The sequence below is a fragment of the Argiope bruennichi genome, chromosome 1 (assembly GCF_947563725.1).
Source record: "Argiope bruennichi chromosome 1, qqArgBrue1.1, whole genome shotgun sequence".
Taxonomy (NCBI): domain Eukaryota; kingdom Metazoa; phylum Arthropoda; class Arachnida; order Araneae; family Araneidae; genus Argiope; species Argiope bruennichi.
Window position 1 is genome coordinate 35512824 of NC_079151.1, and position 21253 is coordinate 35534076.

The 21253-nt window shown below is 28.3% G+C and overlaps 1 protein-coding gene and 1 long non-coding RNA gene across 2 annotated transcripts in view; both read right to left on the reverse strand.

Moving 5' to 3' along the window:
• Nucleotides 1-21253, reverse strand: part of LOC129972317 (gastrula zinc finger protein XlCGF8.2DB-like) — a 41425-nt gene that overhangs the window by 13368 nt on the left and 6804 nt on the right. The window lies entirely within an intron of this gene.
• LOC129972084 (uncharacterized) lies at nucleotides 3519-6341 on the reverse strand. The gene is made up of 2 exons (XR_008784829.1): nucleotides 5716-6341; nucleotides 3519-3952 (listed from the first exon to the last, which is right to left on the reverse strand). It is a non-coding gene; the product is annotated as an uncharacterized LOC129972084 (long non-coding RNA).

Consider the following 21253-nt stretch of genomic DNA (forward strand, 5'->3'; position numbering starts at 1 on the left):
GATGAGCCAGAGACGGTTTCTTTAATTCTTTCTCCATATTTTATTTGAAAACACACATAGATAATACATGTATATATTTCGCATTCTACAAACTGAAATTCCTATATCTTGTGATTGATTATGTATATTCTATACACTCGTTAGATTTTGTTGTTTGACTAAAAATAAAAATGCATACATTCAGTTGATTCAGTGAAGATAATTAAAAACGCACCTCGTGTTTCCTAAAATTCGGTTCTAGTAAATGCTCTGGTTTTCACAATAGACATTTATTGAAGACTCAGGATCTAAACACATACTATGGAACAACGGTGGCAGAAGAGATGTTACAAGTTACAGCTTTCGGCGTGTAACAATTCAAAGGGATCATATAATTGCGAGGGCTTTGCAAGCCTGTATTCCTTTCAAAATTTAAAATACGTTGATCGCTTTTATTCCCGCAATCGATACTCAGCAGCAAGGAGCTCACCTGAGCCTCTTAACTATTTTCTCTTCTTGCTACCCTCCCCCACACCAGACAAAAAGAGAACGCAGCGCCACTTCTTGGTATGCGTCAGAACATTACAACAGTTTTTTTGTTTTTTTATGATAAAAATATGTTTCAAGAATTAATTATTTAAAATATACCTTACTTGAAACGACTCGTAACTTTTTAAAACTTGTTAAAAATTTATGATCTTGAAAGTAAAAGATGGGAGATATATAGGCATGAAAACTCATATGTTTCATAGAAGTACTGACGATGTTGGATTGTTTCCTACAATTTTCGCATATATGTAGTTCTCTCATTTGTATGAGTCGATAAATGACTCAATAAAGCTCGTCTATTGCTGTAGATTTCCTCACATTTTTCATGCTGCTTTTTCTCTTTTAGATCATATATAATATATATATTATCGTATAACATATTCGGTTATACAGGTTCGGGAGGGAGGTTAATCAGTGATTATTTTTTTCTAATATTTTTCCTCTGTATTAAAATTTAAATCGTACACAATGCATATAACAGCTTTTCTGACTAAAGAAGAAATGAAAGTTCCATAAAATTATTTTTCTTAGTTAAAGTTTGAAATCAAAAATTGAAATTTTTTAATCTATACAATCTAAAAGCATTACAATGTCTCTTCTTCTTGTAATGTTTTACACATTTGAAATTGAAATAGTTCCTTCTTTAATATATTTATCTTGGCCCTATTTTATCAATTAAATTTATATTTTGGCGTCCTCCCTTCAGAGCTAAGTTAACACTAACCTAAGCATGAAACTTTCAATATTTGAAGGAAATCAACGGAAGATTTTATGTAATCATTGATTTCTGGATATTCCTAAAGATTGGTCTTTAAACACACTAAAACTATATTGATCAAAAATGAGTTTTAGAACAATAAAATATGAGTTCATAAATCAATCTGTTCTGTTGAAAAATGTCAGAGTTCTTATTTTTTCTTCAGCATAATTAAAGAATTATACAACATAAAAAATGGTTTGTTTTATGTCTTTTAAAGCAATTTTTCTAATTTGTACTAGACACCAGTCATACACAATTTAGAATTTTTTTTTCTTTTTTTAGAGGACGGTAAAAATTAGTACGTTGCATATTCGAATCATAAGAATAACTTCTTTGCGGTTAAGGATATCTAAAATGTTGGCAAATATATGAAAAATGAAAATTTTTGGTATTTTATCTTTGGATTCAAAAGAAATTATTTCATGTCTATTAACATTTTTGTTATATTTAAAATTTATAACCATTATATTGAAATTTTAAAAACGACTTTTGTTTTTAAATTATTTTATTTTGTGAAAGAGCAATTTCGGGAAACGATAAGTTGCCTTTCTCACTCTCGCTTTCACAATGCCCCAGTAAAAATTTTGCAGACTAATTTCGCATTTAGTCATTTAATTAGTTATTTATAAAAATAAATTAGCTTTATTGAATATTTTTTTTTCTTTCTCGGTTTTATGCTTTTGGTTCTATTTTCTTATTCCCCGATGAAATCACATTAGTATAAAATATATTGTTTTTTTTTTAATCACTCATCTGAAATAGATACATTGTTCATTTCCATAAATATAATTCATATGATTGCAAAGAATTATTAAAGAGCAATCAGACTTTAAGAATAAATCACAATTGATATATTACTTTATTTATGCAGAAAATTTTTAAAAGCACTACTCGATAATGAGCTGATGACCCATTAAAATAAAAAGAATGCAACATCACAGTTTTAGAATATTTAATGTTCAATATTGTTTAAAACATCATAAAATAACTGCCATGATTATATTATCCTGAGGATTATATTTTCATTTATTGATGAAATCGAGAGGGCGAATAAAATCACAATTTCGAAGGAGGTGATGCTTCTGCTAGGATAATTTAGTTATGTCGACTGAAAAATTATATATATTTATCCTTACGCAGTCCATATACTGCTGCTCCGGAAATCAAATACCATATCAAAATATTTTAGTTTCATATACCAAGCATATAAACAGATTACATTATCGTCGTCAAAAAATTTTGATCTCTAAATTTCGATCAATATTTACGCATTAGAACTACCTAAATATTAAAAAAATGTATAAAATCACATCTTAGAAAGCGATTGCCCGAAACAAAACGTAATGGACGCATGTAACATAGCATTTGATTTTCGCAACCGGATTGTTGACATGCATTAAATTTTCGACAAAATCCAGTAAACAAAGTGTCTGTCTATTAAGTAGTTGTCGCACGATGCATGAAAAGTAAATGAGGCTTGTGAATGAATTCGACATATGATTTTGCTAGCAGAATGAAACTTTGAACCCAGTTGATCAACAACAAAACTATCGATTTGTCTGTTCATTTTCGCGAAGTGCCAAAATCGGAGTATGATCCCTGAATGTATTTATTACATTACCTAATATAACCAAAGCTATGCAGCTGTCTTTGTATTCAGTTTATTTATTACAGGGTAGTCAGCTAATCTGTCGACTTGTACAGGTACAAGAGGTTTCAAATGAGCACAATCAGTTAGGCAAATGAAATATTGTGTGTGACTTTCAACTGAAATCTTTTGTATCAAATTTTGGATCCATCTAATCAAAGGAATGAGATGAAAAACACCATAGAGTCTGTTTCAAAATCTATACACGATTCTATTGACCCGATAATCATGGCAAAATGAATAACCACATACATAGGAATCTACCTATAATTTTTTATATCGAAAATATCGATTATATACAAATGCATTAAAATCTTGATGTTCGAAATGTATTCAATATTAAGAATTAATACAAATTAAATTGAAAATTTTTCAAAATTTCGGAATGTGAATTATCTAGATTAACTTCTGGTACAACATCGGTTTATGCTCTAGCGAGCCAGAGTTTAAGTATTGATTAAATTAGTTTTTCAGCAGAAACTCTCAAAGGAGTATTAGAATGCAGACATAGTGTACAAAAATATATATAACGTTTCAACAGTATAACATTATATCGGTGATGAAATAAATCAGGCACATGCAAGAGAGAATAAAAAAGAAACCATTCTATTTAAAAAATTAATTAGTATGAATTAAAAAGTTAATCATGTTAAAAGGAGCATTTACAAATATATATATGGTAATAAGGAATCTGATGGCATTTAACAGCGAACATAATTTGCCGTCTTCAGTCTTTAAACAACAGCTGATCGAATGACATCTGACGTAATCGAGGGCTTTCCTCAAGTCCTCTTGTTGAAGATTAATTTTATTTGATTGTCTAGCCTTGAACATACGTCTGTTGTTTTATGGGTTTTACATTGAAATCGAAAGGAGCAATCATCTTCCAACAGCTGTTACTCCAGGTAGTCGACCAAATGTGTTGTAGGGATACAGCCCAAAAGAAACATCGCATCTTAGGAAGGATGTATTTAATGATGAATTGCTGACATCAAGAATATCGTCATGAAGTGTTCCTGTTCGGAAAACAGAAACAAGAAAATTATAAATAAAAATTATACAAATGCATAACAAACATTTAAGTTAGAAAATTATAAAAATATTTTCTATTGGAGTATCTATTCAAATGAAAATTATTTTCTAAAATCTTCATAATAATATTTCCTCCCTCATGTCTACAGCACGAAAACTAATGAGAATATATATATATATATATATATATATATATATATATATATATATAGTTTTTTTAAAAATATTTATTAGTTTATACATATATTTGTTCAACAAATGTATATTTAGTTTTCTATATCAAATTTCCACGTGTCATTTCAAGTTCATATTATATAATATATTTTTTTTAATATTGAAAATTTTATAATGTGTATGTGTATATGTGTATAATGTGTACTTACTTAATTTTACGTCTAATTTTTTACATGGAATTTGGGTAGAAAATTTACTTTAGATGAGGAATCTTTTCAACGAAGCTCAAAATGCATCAGTTTTCAAACTCAAATTTTAACATTAAAACTGAAACTCTTTTATCTCTTTCACATATTTCGGCAAATATGATAGAGAGCAGAAGTCAGCCATCGTTCAACCAAACAAGGAATTGAAGATTCTAAAATAAAGTTCAGATATACATGACTATTGTTTGCAGCTGATCATACTGGAAATAGCAAATACTAGAAATCTAAAGCAGAATAATAAGAATGTGGTGAAAGATGAACAATAAGAATGCAGATTTTACAGCTTTAAGAACATCAAATTTAGCCACTAACAATATTATAAATCTCCGAAGAAATATTCTTTATTAAAAATAAATATATGAAGAAATTTCTTATATTATATTATATATATATATATATATATATATTGACAAATATCAGAGTATTTTTGTTTAAATTTTAATTGCAAGTATCAAAATAGTGGGCTAGTAAACGTCTTCTTATAATCGTTAGGATTTGCGACCGTATTTTTAGAAACCAATTTTACAGCATTTCCCTGCGTCCTCTGAGTATTTTCCAGAAATAGAAAGCACAGGATCTTTCCCAAACAGGTATCATGATTCAATATAAAGATATTATGAGAAAAGCAGCATTATTAACCAGAGTAACAAGATAACTATTTGAAACGCCCATCATAAATTCCAATTTGAAAAAATGACATGCACATCCAAGATTTTCTCTCGCCCAATATTTGATACCAGTCAACACTTTTAGTACCGCTTGTCCATATCCTTAAATGTAAAATCCAAAAACATATATTGAAAAATTATTTTAAAGGCTTAGTTAAAAAACGGCTGCTTTTATTAAATCATCTACATAAAAAATAATATTAATCAAATTAAAATTAATAAATTATTAAGTAATTATTTCGCTACACGAAAATGATTAAAAACGGGGATTATAAAATTTGAAGCAATAATTATGCAGCATCGAATTTCCAGAGAGAAATCCGAACACATTAATTCAGCACAAGATTCTTTGAAAAAAATCGAATCTATAAATAATATAAATTCATGTAAGATCAAATACAATCTTAGTAAACCAAATAAATGAATAATGTCCATACAATAACACAAATTCGTTCACAAAACTGTGTGCCATAACTTAATATATTATTTAAAATTAATTATTACTAGTATTCATCAATTTGAACTTTTCAAAATTATACTCATCATTGTTTTTGAAGTGACTGCTGGCTTTAAAATGAATCCAAGCATCATAAATAATAGTAGAATATAATTAATGACGAGTGAAGAGAAAAGCATTACCTGTTCTGCACAGGACAATGGACAGACTTCATTCATTTTCATAGTCTACTTCTAACGCAGTCCTTACAGTAAAATGTCCATTTCTCATTACCGCTGTTTACTTTCTGCTTTAAGAATCACGTTTAGTCATCATTTTCAAATTTTCTTTCTTTAAAGCAGTCACTTTGAGGGTTGCTACAGTTGAATTAATTCCTGTTAAAAGTAAATGAAATATCTTTTGTGATATAAAATAGGAACATGGTGATTAGTGCATAATTGGTTATACAAACCACAGAATGTATCACCAATCCAAGGAATATTTCCTGTATATTCTCTCACATATTTTTATAATGAATTTGTATCATATATTCGAGATAAGATTTCAAAACATTTCATTTTCATTTTCAATGGGTACTAGAGAAAAATATACGTGCTATTTTGCATTTAAATCATTTCCATAGAATTCACGTATATTAGAATTTCATTTACATTAAAATGAAATAACTTTAAAATAACTTCAATCTAATAAAGTTTCACTCAATCTCCAAAGGTTCATTCTCTTTTTGTGCATAAGTACGTAAATGTTTTCCAGATGAATTTCTTTGTTTCAATCCTTCATAATAAAACGAGCTTTGTGTAAAGTTACCCGCTTGAATGAATGCTTAAATGTTTTTTTAAAGCACACAGATGTGAAAAGTCTTTGTCACATACATCACAGATATAAGGTTTTTCGTTTGTATGAGTACGTAAATGTATCTTTAAAGTACCTCCTTGTCTGAACCCTTTACTGCAGACATCACATACATAAGGCTTCTCTTTTGTATGAATGCGTGAATGTATTTTTAATGCACCTCTTCTTTTGAAAGCTTTACCGCAAGTTTCGCATACATGGGTTTCACGTTTGAATGGCAAATTGAATGGTCATTTAAAGCTTTTCTATTAATGCAATTTAGTCCACATATTTCACACTGAAATCGTGTTTCTTTCTGATAAGCAAAAAAACCTTTCTCTTGCTTTTCACACGCTTCATCTACTTCACAGACATAAGGTTTTTCTTTTGTATGCGTACGTAAATGTTTTTTGAGATAGTCTATTTGATTGAATTTCTTGCCACATATTTCACAAGAATAAGGTTTTTCTTTTGTATGGATAAGTAAATGTCTTTTCATATTAGCTTTCTGAGTGAATATTTTGCCACAGATTTTACAAACATTTGGATTTTCCTTTCCATGAATGATTGAATGTTTCTTAAAAGCATTTACTTGGTCGAATGTCATACTGCAAATTTCACAGACATAAGGGTGCTTTTTTATATGAATCTGTAAATGAGTATTACAAATAGACCTTCGAGCGAATGCTTTATTGCACACTTCACAAACATAAGGTTTTTCTTTTGTATGAACACGTAAATGATCTCTCATATTCTTTATATAACTAAATTTTTTTCCACAGACATCACATGCATAAGGCTTTTCTTTTGTATGAACGCGTAAATGTGTTCTTAAGTTAGACTTGTCAGTGAATGTTTTATTACAGACTTCACATGCATAAAGTTTATCTTTTGTATGAATACGTGTATGCAATATTAAATCAGCTCTTCTTTTGAACGCTTTCTTACAGACATCACATGCATAAGGTTTATCTGTCATATGAACGTTGGTATGTATTTTTAAATGATTTCTTGTTTTGAACGCTTTACCACAAGTTTCGCATACATAGGGTTTCACGTTTGAATGGCAAAGTGAATGCCTATTTAAAGAATCTTTATTATTACAATATAACCAACATATTTCACACTGAAATCGTTTTCCTTTCTCATGAGCCAATGAGGGTTCCTTTAGTTCTTTCTCCATATTTAATTTTAAAGCACACACAGAGCATGTTTATATATATTATTTCGCATTCTTCAAACTGAAATAGCTACACCTTGTGCTTCAATATGGTTGGTCAATCCACTCATAAGATTCTGTTCTTAGTTTAAATATAAAAATTCACACATTCAGTTGAATCCATTGTCGATTATTAAAAACAAATCGTGACTTACGAAAATACGGTTCCAGAAAATACGCTGGTTTTCACAACAGACGTTCATTGACGACACAGACGGGATGGAAACACACAGAACGGAACTACGCTGACTGAAGACATATTACAAATTACAGCCCTCGGCGTGTAACAATTCAGAGAGGTCATATAATTTTGAAAGCCTCGCAAGCGGGCATTCCTTTCACAATTTAAAATACTTTGATCATCCGCCTCCCCGTAATCAACACCCGCCTACAACAACCGACCGTTTTCACTAGACCTTCGTCTACACTCGTAACTATTTGCCAAAGGCAAAACTGCGCATGCTCAAGCTGAGAAGCGTCTAGGGGCTGCTCCAAAAATTCTGCTCCGAGGGAAAAAGAAGGGGAAAATTTGCGGGGGAAAAATTTTCAGACTAATAGCTTATTATGCTTATCCTCAATGGTCGATATTGTTGTCTCCGTTATTTATCGGCAGATGAAAGATTGTTTTGAACGTATTTAAAATACTTTTATTTATTATAAATGAAATTATAGTGTGCATATGAAAAAGTATTATCTTTCAATCATTTACGAATGTAATTATTTTGTGGGAAAATTTACGCGGGGAAAATCTTAAGAATATTAGCTATGCCTATGGTTGTGTCCGTTGCAAGCTGTACCACGACCTTCGTAGCTGTACACGATACAAATATTTTGAATCATTAATTGCAATTATAGTGTGCATATGCAAAAGTATTATCTTTCAGTTATTTACGAATGTAATTATTTTGTGTAATAATGTTTAATATGGATGTAAGAATTGCAAGCTGTACACGATACAAATATTTTGAATCATGTACAACTCATCACACATTTCTGTTTCTGTACCTGTTCATGTCAATTAAGAAGTTATAGGATTAGATGTTAGTTCTAGATATTTATCTTTGTTAAGAAAATAACTTTTTATGAAATCCTCAAAGTCATTTTTTTTCCTCAGATTATTAAGCATGTAAATTACATTCAGGAAGTCATACTTTATTTACCTGAAACATTTTGTCCATATATTTTTACAAAATTTACATATGTTGATAATAAATTTGATACACAACTATTTTTATAATTAAAAAGAAAGCATTCCATTGGCAATTGATGTAAAAAGATAGACAAAAGATTATCTTCAGTTGTGTAAATAAATTGCACATCAAACTGGGAATTAAATGAATATCTTGCATTTAGCTGGGTAAAAATCCTGCATTTGATTTCCTAAGATTTTAAAATTATATTTACTTATATAATATGAAAGTTATTCAAGAGATTTTGTTATTGTTGAAGCCTAATACGAAAGCTTTTTATTACAGGATTTTTCCATGCAAAATTTTTAAAGAAAATGCTTCTCTTTATTTAAAAGCAAAAATGTTTATAAAAAAATCCTTTATATTCAATGAGATTGTATGTTTGAAATTACGGATCTATTTATTCTGTAACAGCTATGACATCGTAATATGCTGAAAAGAAAAGCACTGCCAATGTTTTTATTTATTCAGAAAGAAAATATTTATATGATAAAATACCTTGTATATTTCATTATATCTGAAAATTTTTTAAGATAAATCTTACTTTATTTTTTTAAAGAATTATATTTAATGATTGTTAAAAGATTTTCATCGTATCATGTTATGAAAACTTATTTGTGTGTACCTGTAATGAGTGATGTTCTACTATTAAAATTTGACCATATGTTTTTTGCGTTTGATTGATTTAATTCAAATACTAGCTACTCTTGTGCAATGAAAATATAAAAAAGGTCAGTTAAATAGCCCTAATATAGAATCTAAGTGAAATGAATAATGACAAATTCTTCTGTTTGTCAACTTTTTTAGTGTTATATTGAATATTAGAACAGCTTTAGATTTTTTAAAATTTTATTAGACTGACTGTATTTTAGATTTTTTTTTTTGTTGTTGTTTTTTACATCTCAATTCAAGAATTATTTTAGAGGTTTACTATCATGCATTTTAGTTTAGAAAAATATGTATATACAAGTAAGATAATGAAAAAATGTAAACCTTTTGGGTAATATCAATTTGAATGAAATAATCAAACTTCTAATGTGAGTAAATTAGCCAAAAATGCAGTAATTTTTTTAAAAATAAACATCTTTCTATCGCATAAATATTCTAAATTATTTTAGATTTTTAAAGTGATTTAATTTTAGTATTTAGAAATGGAGTTGCTATAAACCTTTCTTGTAATCTATCTACTGAATAAATTATTTTATATATGAATTTACAAATTACAAGTTAGTTTGGGTTTAGATAGAGAGGTATGCACTTACAATGATGGCTTCATTTAGCCATCATCAAATTGTGAAGAATTATTTAAAATTCAAAAAGTAAATGATAATTGCAACTGTTCTGTTTGATGTAAAGACTGTGATTGTTGCATCCATAATTATATCTGCAGCTGCATTGATTTTTCAATCAGATGGAATATGTGCCAGCATATTCATTTTGTATGCATGTACAATAAGAAAACAAATAATATTTCCAATGATGAAAATTGATAATTGGTGAAGCTGCAGAAACCTACAATCTTAATGAAAATATAGCATCAATTTCATCTCCCAGACCAACCAATGAAGCAAATAATTTAACTTTTAATGAATCGGATTCACTTATAAAGTATGTAAATAACAATGAATCTGTGATGCCTTTATCGCCCAACGAGAAAAACTGAGGAAATATTGTAATAAAATTATTGATTCCCTTGTTACGGCAGAAGAATTAAATGTTGCTCGAACAAAAATTTCTTTCATGATGCCCATTTTGAATGCTTTAAGATGTAATTTAAAACCACATGCTGCTACTTTTCAAACCAAAAGTAATGGTGCTGCCAACAAACATCTTAAGCAGCAGAGAAACAAGAAGAAAAAATTTCAAGTCATGAAAAAATATTTGTCCTTTCTGCCAGTGAATCTAAAGCAATAGCTTTAAATCTTTTAAGTCAGAATATTAAATCAGCAAGCCAGTAACAAAAGTAGTGTAATTATCCAGCATAATTTTATATTAATGTTTTATTAATGCATTAAACCCAGCATCAAAAGCCATAATAATTTTAAATATTTTATCAGTTATTTATAAATAAAATTAGTGTGTTATTGAAAAACTATTATCTGTTTTCAGTCATTTACAAATGTAATTATTGTGTGAATTTGAAAAATTATGAACCTGTTTTCAATTATTTATAACCATTATTGTAGTACATACTCAAAATAATCTGAATGAACTTTAATGAACAAAATCACAGCTTTGGGCCTTTATATTTTATCTTCTACTAACACTGGTTATTCAGATGTGCTTGATTTTACAATGATAAAATTCTAATAATATTTTAAGAGTTTTAAAACATCATAAGATCCTGTGATTTACAAATGTTGTCAGCAAATAAAAATATTAAAAATTAAAAACTAACATTTCAAATCATAAAATCTCAGTTATATATATATATTATTAAATATTAATAAGTAAAAAAAAAAAAAAGCAAACCTCAAAAGGCATGGAGCTGACAATAACAAGTCTAGTAAAATATTATTGAAGAAAAAAGGATAAATTTTTGATCATTAATAATAAATGTTATCATTTCAAATTGTTAGTTTTTCACAATTTTTTTAAATATAGGTTCATTTAACATTTTCAATAAGCTATTACATATATAACATTTCCAATGGTTAAATCGTGCAAATTTAGATTACAATGTATAACATTTCCAATAGTTAAATCGTGCAAATTTAGATTACAATGTAATTATTAACTTTTGTTTTCATTGAGACATGAGTAAGGCTCTCAATTTAATTTATTAAAAAACAAAATTCAAAACTTAAAATTAAAAAGGAAAGGTAAAAAGGATCAGCAAATTATGTTTGAACTAAATTATATTCTCATAGCAGTATAAGCAATTAACTGCTTCATAATCATCAGTTTAATAATAACTGATTTAACACTAATTTAATAATTTGGTAGTCAAATGAAACATCAAATATTTCAATGACACAGATATCAAGGCTAAGTATGCATGTACTCAAAATTGTAATATTAATTTACTGCAAAATAATAATATAAATAACTTTTAAAAATTTAAATGTCATTTCAATATAGTTTAATAAAATTCACTTGAATTATGAAACTGAAATGTATGCACTTAAATATATAAATTTATTTTTCATTTATGGGATCGAAATATTAGACTCGTATATATCCATATTTCTTCATAATTACATTTTCAGATCTATGTATTTAATACATATAGTTGTGTCTGTATTTATTACATACCCAACTATATGTGTTTGAAAATATTCCTTAAAAACGCATATTGGCGCTGAAATATATATATAACAGTAAATTGATCAAATCATAATTTTCTCAAATAAGTACAAAAGCTTTCAATAGTTACCAATTGATAATGTAAAACAAAAAAATACTTGTCTGTTGTCACAATAACTCCACCTAAACAAATAATATGACATTGTATTTGGTATTCCGAGATACGTTTATAAGTAAACTGAGCTACTTTCAAATTAATTAAAGTATTTAAAAAGTAAAGGAATAAAAAATAAATCAATGATTTGGGTGACATGGATTAGAAATCTATAATGTATTCTTTATTTGAACAATAATTTTTTGCAGCATCTTACTTTTCATATAATGTCATAACTTCTATATAAAAAAAAGCGTCGTTATATTTAGTTCAATAACACTATTCTAAAATCAAAGGCATCTACATTTTAGAATTCCGAAGACAAATTTCGAAACATTTGAGAACATACAAAATTATACAGTTCAGGAATCTGACGGAGAAATCACATGGGCTGAAAAACTCCGTTTTCCCTAAACATCAGAAAATCCCTATGTTTTTCCCTAAGAGCAAAATTTTGGTGCTGTCCCTAGAGTCTAGTCCTCTAGCTGCGACCTTGCCAAGTTGTTTTGGATAAGGCGCTGTCGAGCCAAATGTAGAAGCATCGAGGGAGCTGCACCAAAAATTCTGCTCCGCGGGGAGAAATGGCAAGGGGATTGTTGTTTGTGCTGGAAATATTTTGAATGTAGTTTCGATTATTTATAAGCATGACGGACATGTGAATGTTAAATTTTTGATTAATCTTAAATACGATTGTAGTTTCTTTTGGAAAAATTTTGAATGTACTTTCGATTATTCTTAAACATAACAGAAATGTGAAAGTGTATGATTCATTAAAAAAAGGGTTTTTTTATTGTGTTCATATTTATATTTTGTAAATGCATTAAATACAGCATCAAAAGCATTAATAATTTAGTTTGAGCGATTTGAAATATTTTCAGTTATTTATAAATGCAATTTATAGATAACTGAAATTTGAAAAATATTATCTTTCAGTCAATTACACATATGTGTGTACATGATTTAAATAGTTTGAATCTTGTACGACTCATCACATATTTCTGTTTGTGAAACTGTCCATGTCATTTAAGCAGATATAGAATTAAATGTTAGTTCTAACTAATATTTATCTGTATTAATAAAATAACTTCTTATGAAATTTTTCATGTCATTTTTTTCCCCAGATCATTAAGCATGTAAATTATATGTAGAAAATCCCTACTTTATGTACCTGAAATATTTTCCCATATATTTTTAGGTAGTTTACATATGTTGATAATAAACATACATATATAAGTAAGTAAGATATTGAAAAAATGTAAAACTTTTAGATAGTATCAAGTTCAATGAAATAAATTTCTGGTGAGAGTAAATTAGTTAAAATCCAGTATTTTTAAAAAAAATAAACATCTTTGTATAGATATTCTGTTTTGCATAAATACCCTGAATTATTCAAAATGTATACTTGCATACTTCTGAAAAATTCTCATTAAAAGTGTTGTATGCATACAATGCAATTAAGATTATTCTCATCATTATTACTACCACTGCTTTTGATATATACACAAAAAATTATTATTTTTAAAGTTCTGCATTTTTTAACAGGGTTTCTCATCCTTGGTATGGAAAGAAATTATAAAGTAAATAAGTATTTATTTGTAATCTAATTTCTGAGAAATTTTATGTTACAAATATAAGCACATTTAGAAGATAATTTTCAATAAATGTGTTTATGAGAATAAATTTTCTAAATTTAAGTCATATTTCTGTTATTTGTAAGAAAGAATACAGAAATTTTCTCATAATATTTCACCTTTCTTTTTTCTTGCCACACTAATTAGATTAGTGCTGTACATATAGATTTACTTATATTACACAGAAAAAAGCAAATATTAAAAGAAATTCATATTTTTAATAAAGTATGCTATTTTTAATATTTTCTTACTTTTTTTATAATGATTTTAAAAGGAGGGAATAATTTGTTCACAGTAAATATATTTCTGGGGAATGTAGTATTTCCCTAGCACTTAAAATTTAAAATCCGACTTAATTAAAAAGCAATTCAATGTTAAATAGATTAATAGAATTTACTTATTAGCAAATAGATCACAGACTTATGATTAAGCAAACTCATGAAAACATTTTCTGTACTCATCCTTCTTTGGTTTATAGCTTTCATTTCCATTTATAACTTTAATTTCTTAAGCCATCAAACTCCAAATTTTGATCCCAAAGATTATTGCTATTACAGATTTAAACTTATAAACAATAGACATTGAACAATTAAATAAATATTAAAAAACACTAATTTTTCACCTAACTGATGTGGTTAACATAATTTGAAGAGGATTAATGATTTTTTGCCAATCTTTTTTGAAATCTTACTTCTATACTTCAGGTAGTAAAACATATATATCTTAAAATGCTTACATACATAATATATATATATATATATATATATATATATATATATATATATTACAATAATATAATACATAATATAAAAACAATATACATAAACATGCTTATATAAATCTTTAAATAAGGTATTGTTTAGATTTTTAAATAAAAAAACACCTCTAATATCATAAAAATTCATTTTTTATTGTTTTATTTTATAATCTGTAACTAATTATCTATCAATTTAAAATAATTTCTTTTTTCCTTTTAATATATATATATTTAAATACTATTTTAAATTACATAATAAATTATTTTACTGTCAGAAAAGGAGGAAGCACAAAATTTATCACTTTTAATCCATTTTTTAAAGAATAATCTCTACTATAATAATAATAAAAATGAATGTATGTGTTTTGAGCCTCATGTCGTTTGACCTATACTATCAAATTTTAGATATAATTGAAATTAAATACAACCAATATCTTGACAAACCAGCCTGTCTGCAAAGGCAGCTAATATATAATAAAATTGATAATTAAGTTTTAAATTTTAGCATATATTTTTTTTATTGGCTATATTTCTATATTAAATTTTGAAGAACATAATGACAGCTTTTATATTTTCTTCTACTAACACTGTTTATTTAGATGTACTTGATTTTACAATGATCAAATTCTTATTATATCTTAATATTTTAGAACTCTAAATATTAATCTTTATGGTTTACTAATTTTGTCAGCAAATAAAAATATTAAAAATTATTTTATTAATAAAAATTTATATTTACATTTAAAATCATAAAATTTTAATTATATATAATATTTCTAATAATTAAATCATATGCAAATTTAGATTACATAGTAATTATTAACTTATATTCTCATGTAATTATGATTAACTTTTATTCTGAAGCATGAATTAGGCTCTTATCTTATATTATTAAAAAGAAAAAGAAAAAAAAAAAAAAAACAACTGAATTCAAAAATTTAAAAAAAAGATAAAAAGAACCATCAAATTATGTTTGAACTAAAATACATTCTTATTTCAGGTTAAGCAATTAACTGTTTCATGAGCATCATATAGATAATAACTGATTTAACAATAATTTTGTAATGGGGTAGCCAAATGAAACGTTTCAATGATACAGATATCAAGGCTAAATATGCATTATTCAAAACTGTTTAGTATTATTTTTTAGTTTTTCTGTAAAATGATAATATGAATAACTTTAAAAAATTAAAATATCATTTCATTGGAATTTAACATAATTCATTTGAATTATGTAACTGAGATATATGTATATACAATTTTATTTTTTATTGATGTGATCAAACCTGTATGTATTCATATTTCTTAATAATTACATTGTCAGATCTATGTTTTTAACAGCACTAAATACCCAACTATATGTTTAAAAATATTCCTTAAAAATACATGCTGGCACTGTAATATATAAAACAGTACATTAATCAAATCATATTTTTCTTTAAATAAATAGAAAAATTTTCAATTGATGCTTATTTATAATATAAAACAAAAAATATTTGCCTGTATGTTACAAAAACTCCACCCAAACAAATAACATGGTATTGCATTTGGTATTCTAGGATACGTTTGTAAATAAATTGTGCTACTCTCAAATTAATTTAGGTATTTAATTAAATAATAAAAAATAAACCAATCAATTAATTTACACAGGTGAGAAATTTATAATGAATTCTTTACTTGTGCCATAACTTTTTCCAGCATCATATTTTTCATATAAATATTGTCATAAACTTTCATAAAAAAGAATGTCATAATCTGTCTTTATGTTTAATTCAATAACACTGTCTTAAAAATAAAAGACATCTACATTTCATAATTCCAAAGACACATTTCCAATCATTTTTGAACATGCAACATTAACAATACAGCTCAGGAATTTGACAAAGAAATCTGAAAAAACTGTTTTTCCCTATAAGCAAAATTTTGGTGCTGGCTCTAGAGTCTAGTACCAAATGTTGTGTCATTGAAAGTTTATTAACAAAACACATCTTTAAACAAAACAGCCTTGATTATTTATAGACAAAGATTATTTATTTGCACAGTTAATTTTTTCAAATATTTTAGTTTCATTCATATATGACTGTATTAATAAAGCACATTTTGTTTCTAAGTTCACATGATACTCATTAATGCATGAGTTTTTAAATAATATGAAATTTCTTTTCACTTAGGTTTGAAAATTAATGCTTTTAAAATAAATACTTTTTTCATGTGAAACTTCAAGTGATATTATACTGTTCCGTAAAGAATTATGATTACAAAGGGGAAAAAAACTAATTATTAATACATTTATTTTTCCTATAAAATTCACTAATATGAAATTTGAGATGAATAATTACTCAAGTGTATTTATTTATTTGACTCAAATGTTTCTATCAAGGCCCTGAAAAGGGCCGTTGGTTTGAACATTCCAGAAAAGACATTCAAAAGCAAAGATTTTCAAAAGCGAAAAATAAGGTAAACAAAAAAGTAAATTGGCGCGTTTGCTGCTCGAGGAAGCTGCGCTGTTTTGGAGAATGCGCAGTTTTGCCTTTGGCAAATTGTTACAAGCCACGACCCCCGTTAGACAAGGCCGGAAAACTTACGTCACAGAAAGTAATGACGTCGCTCCGAGAGATTACACGAGTGGGTGCGAATTGGAGGACCGAGGGAGGAATTTCACCCTCTTCAAGTTTACTGATAAGAAACGAACTCTTTTCCTCCCACGCCATGTTTTAGCCAGTGGCCCTCCTGTGTTTGAGTAGATAGGAAGTGCCATTTCTTATTTGCAAGAAAAATCATTTGGATTACTAAAAATAAGGAATAGAAATGCCTTTGATCTGTTGTGTTCCAAACTGTAATGGAAATTACAGGAATGGCCCAAGAGTAAGTGTTTTTGCCTTTACTAAAAATGAAGAGCTTAAAAAGAAATGGTTAAGTGCTATACATCGTGAAGGATTTTATCCGACGCAGCATAGTAGGGTAAGCTTATTTAATTATTTTAAACTAATGCTTAATGTTTCTAAATGAAAAATCATTTATTCTCACATTAGAAATTTAACAGCTAAGTAATATCCATTATTCGTGATTTTAATCAAGTGCGTTATGAAAAGAATTATTTTATAAAATGCTGTAATACAGGTAATAATGTCTGTAATTACTGTCAATAATAATTATAATACACTGGTGGACAAAATTAAGAGATGGAAAGCATTTTCGCACTTTTCTCTAAAAATACCGCACAAAACATGGACAGTTGATTGCCATATATGGTCACTGTAGCGTATTGGCCCTGGGATAAGTTTACGTATTCTTGTGGGCGTTGCTAAGCCAGCAGGAGGTATAAAAGTCCGCATCGAGCTGTTCATCTCATTCCACTCTTCAACACAGTTGCAGATTTTAGTGCATTTTTTGAATAATCGTGTTGTTTCTTGCTGGTTTTTAGGTGAAATGAGTGAACATCATCGTTTAGACGACGGTATGAGGTGGATAATTGTGGGTATACTTGAGGCAGGTCAGTCCCAAGCTCAGGTTGCTAGGAAATTGGATATAACACCAAGCGTCATTTCCAATTTGTGGAGTCAATTTAAAACTAGTGGGACAGTATGCAGACGACCAGGACAAGGTCGCCCGAGGGCTACAACGGCCAATGAAGACCGGTATTTGTTCGTTTCAGCTAAGCGTCAGAGGACGGCTACAGCCACTCAATTGTCTAGGGACCTCGCGGTTGCTACAGGAACATCAATTTCGAGTAAGACAGTTTCCAGAAGACTCCATGAAAGAGGGCTGTATGCCAGGAAGCCCGCTATTTGCATCCCACTCACTCCTTCCCACAAAAGAGCGCGTGCAGAATGGTGCAGACAACATCAGAATTGGACACAGCTTCAATGGGCTAATATTCTCTTCACAGATGAGTCCAGATTCAGTCTACAACCTGATTCTGGACGGTTATTGATATGGAGGGAACATGGAACCCGATACCATTCCAGCAACATTATCGAAAGGGACCATTATGCTGGTGGAGGACTCATGGTTTGGGCAGGGATCATTCAAGATACCCGCACACCGCTCCATGTGTTTGACAATGGTTCCGTGAATGCCCAGAGGTATAGGCAGGAGGTCCTAGAGCCCTATGTGCGTCTTTTCAGTGGCGCTGTTGGCCCTGAGTTCATTTTTATGGACGAAAATGCGCGACCACATAGGGCTCTCATGGTTGATGAGTATCTGGAAAGCGAGGACATTCAACGAATGGATTGGCCAGCCAAATCCCCTGACCTGAATCCTATTGAACATGCTTGGGATGCTCTTGGGAGAGTTATTGCGATGCGCCAACCTCCCCCCAGAACCATTCTAGAGTTAAAAATTGCTCTGGTGGAAGAATGGAAGGGTCTTCCACAACCCCTCCTGAAATCCCTTATTAACAGCATGCATACTCGTTGTGCATGCTGTCTGTCTGTCAGGGGTGACCATACACCATACTAGAGGCAACACACACTGTACAAGCCTCACTTTTATTGTCATCTTTTATCCTTAAGTTCAGACTACATTGGATTTATTGGCAATAGGTCTTGCCAGTGAATGGCACTTTCATTTTTGTTTTGCATACTTTATTACCATGGTATAAGCTATATCCATACCAAATTTCATTTATTTATATTCAGTATTTTTTGAGATGTTTGGGAAAATGTCTTCCATCTCTTAATTTTGTCCACCAGTGTATTTGCCGTAATTATGTTTACATGCTTTATTTACTATTATATCTATAATTACGTTTATATAGTTAAATTTTATTATATAACAACGATAAAAGCATGAGAGTAAACAATAATAATTATATATTGTTTTATGTTGTATATTTGTTACTGTATTTAAATTAAACATTAAAGGAAGTCAATATTTACGAATAATTTCCTTTACTGTAGGTCTGTGAATTACATTAAAAAAATGATATTGAAAGAGAACCTAGTCTATTTGATTCGAAGTCAGGAAAATTATTAAGTGCCCCTCTTAAATATCCAAGACTAGTGATTGGAGCAATTCCATCTCGGATGCCAATATGTGCCGCTTACATGTCATCTTCAAAATTTCATAGGGAAAATCCAGAAATAAAATTATATTTACATGCTTTGTTTACTATTATATCTATAATTACGTTTATATAGTTAAATTTTATTATATAACATAACGATAAAAGCACGAGAGTAATTATATATTGTTTTATGTTGTATATTTCTTACTGTATTTAAATTAAACATTAAAGGAAGTCAATATTTACGAATAATTTCCTTTACTGTAGGTCTGTGAATTACATTTTTAAAAAATGATATTGAAAGAGAAACTAGTCTATTTGATTCGAAGTCAGGAAAATTATTAAGTGCCCCTCTTAAATATCCGAGACTAGTGATTGGAGCAATTCCATCTCAGATGCCAAATTGTGCCACTTACATGTCATCTTCAACATTTCATAGGGAAAATCCAGAAATAAAAAAGATGAAATTGGAGCAACAATATATAAAGAAAACTCTCCAGGAAAGCATAACAGAAAAAAAGAAATACGATGAGACAAGAGAATTTAAAAATTTGGAAGAACTAAAGCAGCGCATTTCTTTAGTAAATTTGAAAAATTTCTGGAATATCATTCATAAAGAAAACAAAATTTTATTCGTGAGTATTGAATTAAGTTCTGGTCCTGAAATTGCCTTGTCTGTTGTAATAAATGATTTATTAGAGGTGTCAGCTTTTGTTGGAAAAACAAGCTTGTCAAATATTCCAAACATTTCTTCTTTACCTATAAAAATCAATAACATCAACACTTTAAATGAAATATTAGAGCAATGAATTGCAATTAGAATAGTTTTGCAATTTAGAATAGTTGCTCTAAATCCATATGCAATTTATATGTCTTGCACATCATACTTTTTAAATTTATTAATTTGTGATACCATTTCCAGCAATATATATTTTAATTTATTTTTTTTTTATTTATTTTTTTTTTTTTTTGGATATTACAACTTGTCTATGCTTTTTTATACCCTTTGGGAAGCCAGAATGGATTCAGTTAAAGCAATGTATACACAGTTTGAAAAAATTTGTAATGTCCTAGAAGAATTTATTGAGGTAAATAGAGATAGTACAGCGGTATGCGAAGTAAAAATATTGGAATCAATAAAAGAAATGCCATTTATTTTATACTTAATAGTATAGTTTTCAATATTGCCCAAAATTAACACTACCAATGAATTATTTCAACTAAAAACAGTTGTTTTTTATTCGGCTTTTAAATTGATCAGTAAAATTAAAACTGAAGTTCAAAATTTAAGTACAAAATTCAACACATTTTTAGACGAATCAAAAGTGATAAAATGCAATTTGAATAATTCAGAAAATTTTCTTAAAACACGAATTTGAAAAAGAAAAAGATCATATTCGGAAATAAAAGAAGATGAAGTTAAAGAATTTGGGTATTAAAAATATCACAGCAATTGATATTCTCATTGTACAGAGAGAAGGTAGATTTAAAAATGTGTCAATTTAATCACTGATATAAAAAATTTCAAATTAAATTCAGCAAATTAAAAGTAAGGAAGAAGTGTAGTTGATCAAGGCGTGAAGAAGCTTACAAGCATTTGCTGCACAAATCATTGAAAAAAAAATGGTGATTTTTCTGAAGTAATTAAAAGCAAAAACAAATTCATTAAACAAATATACACGCA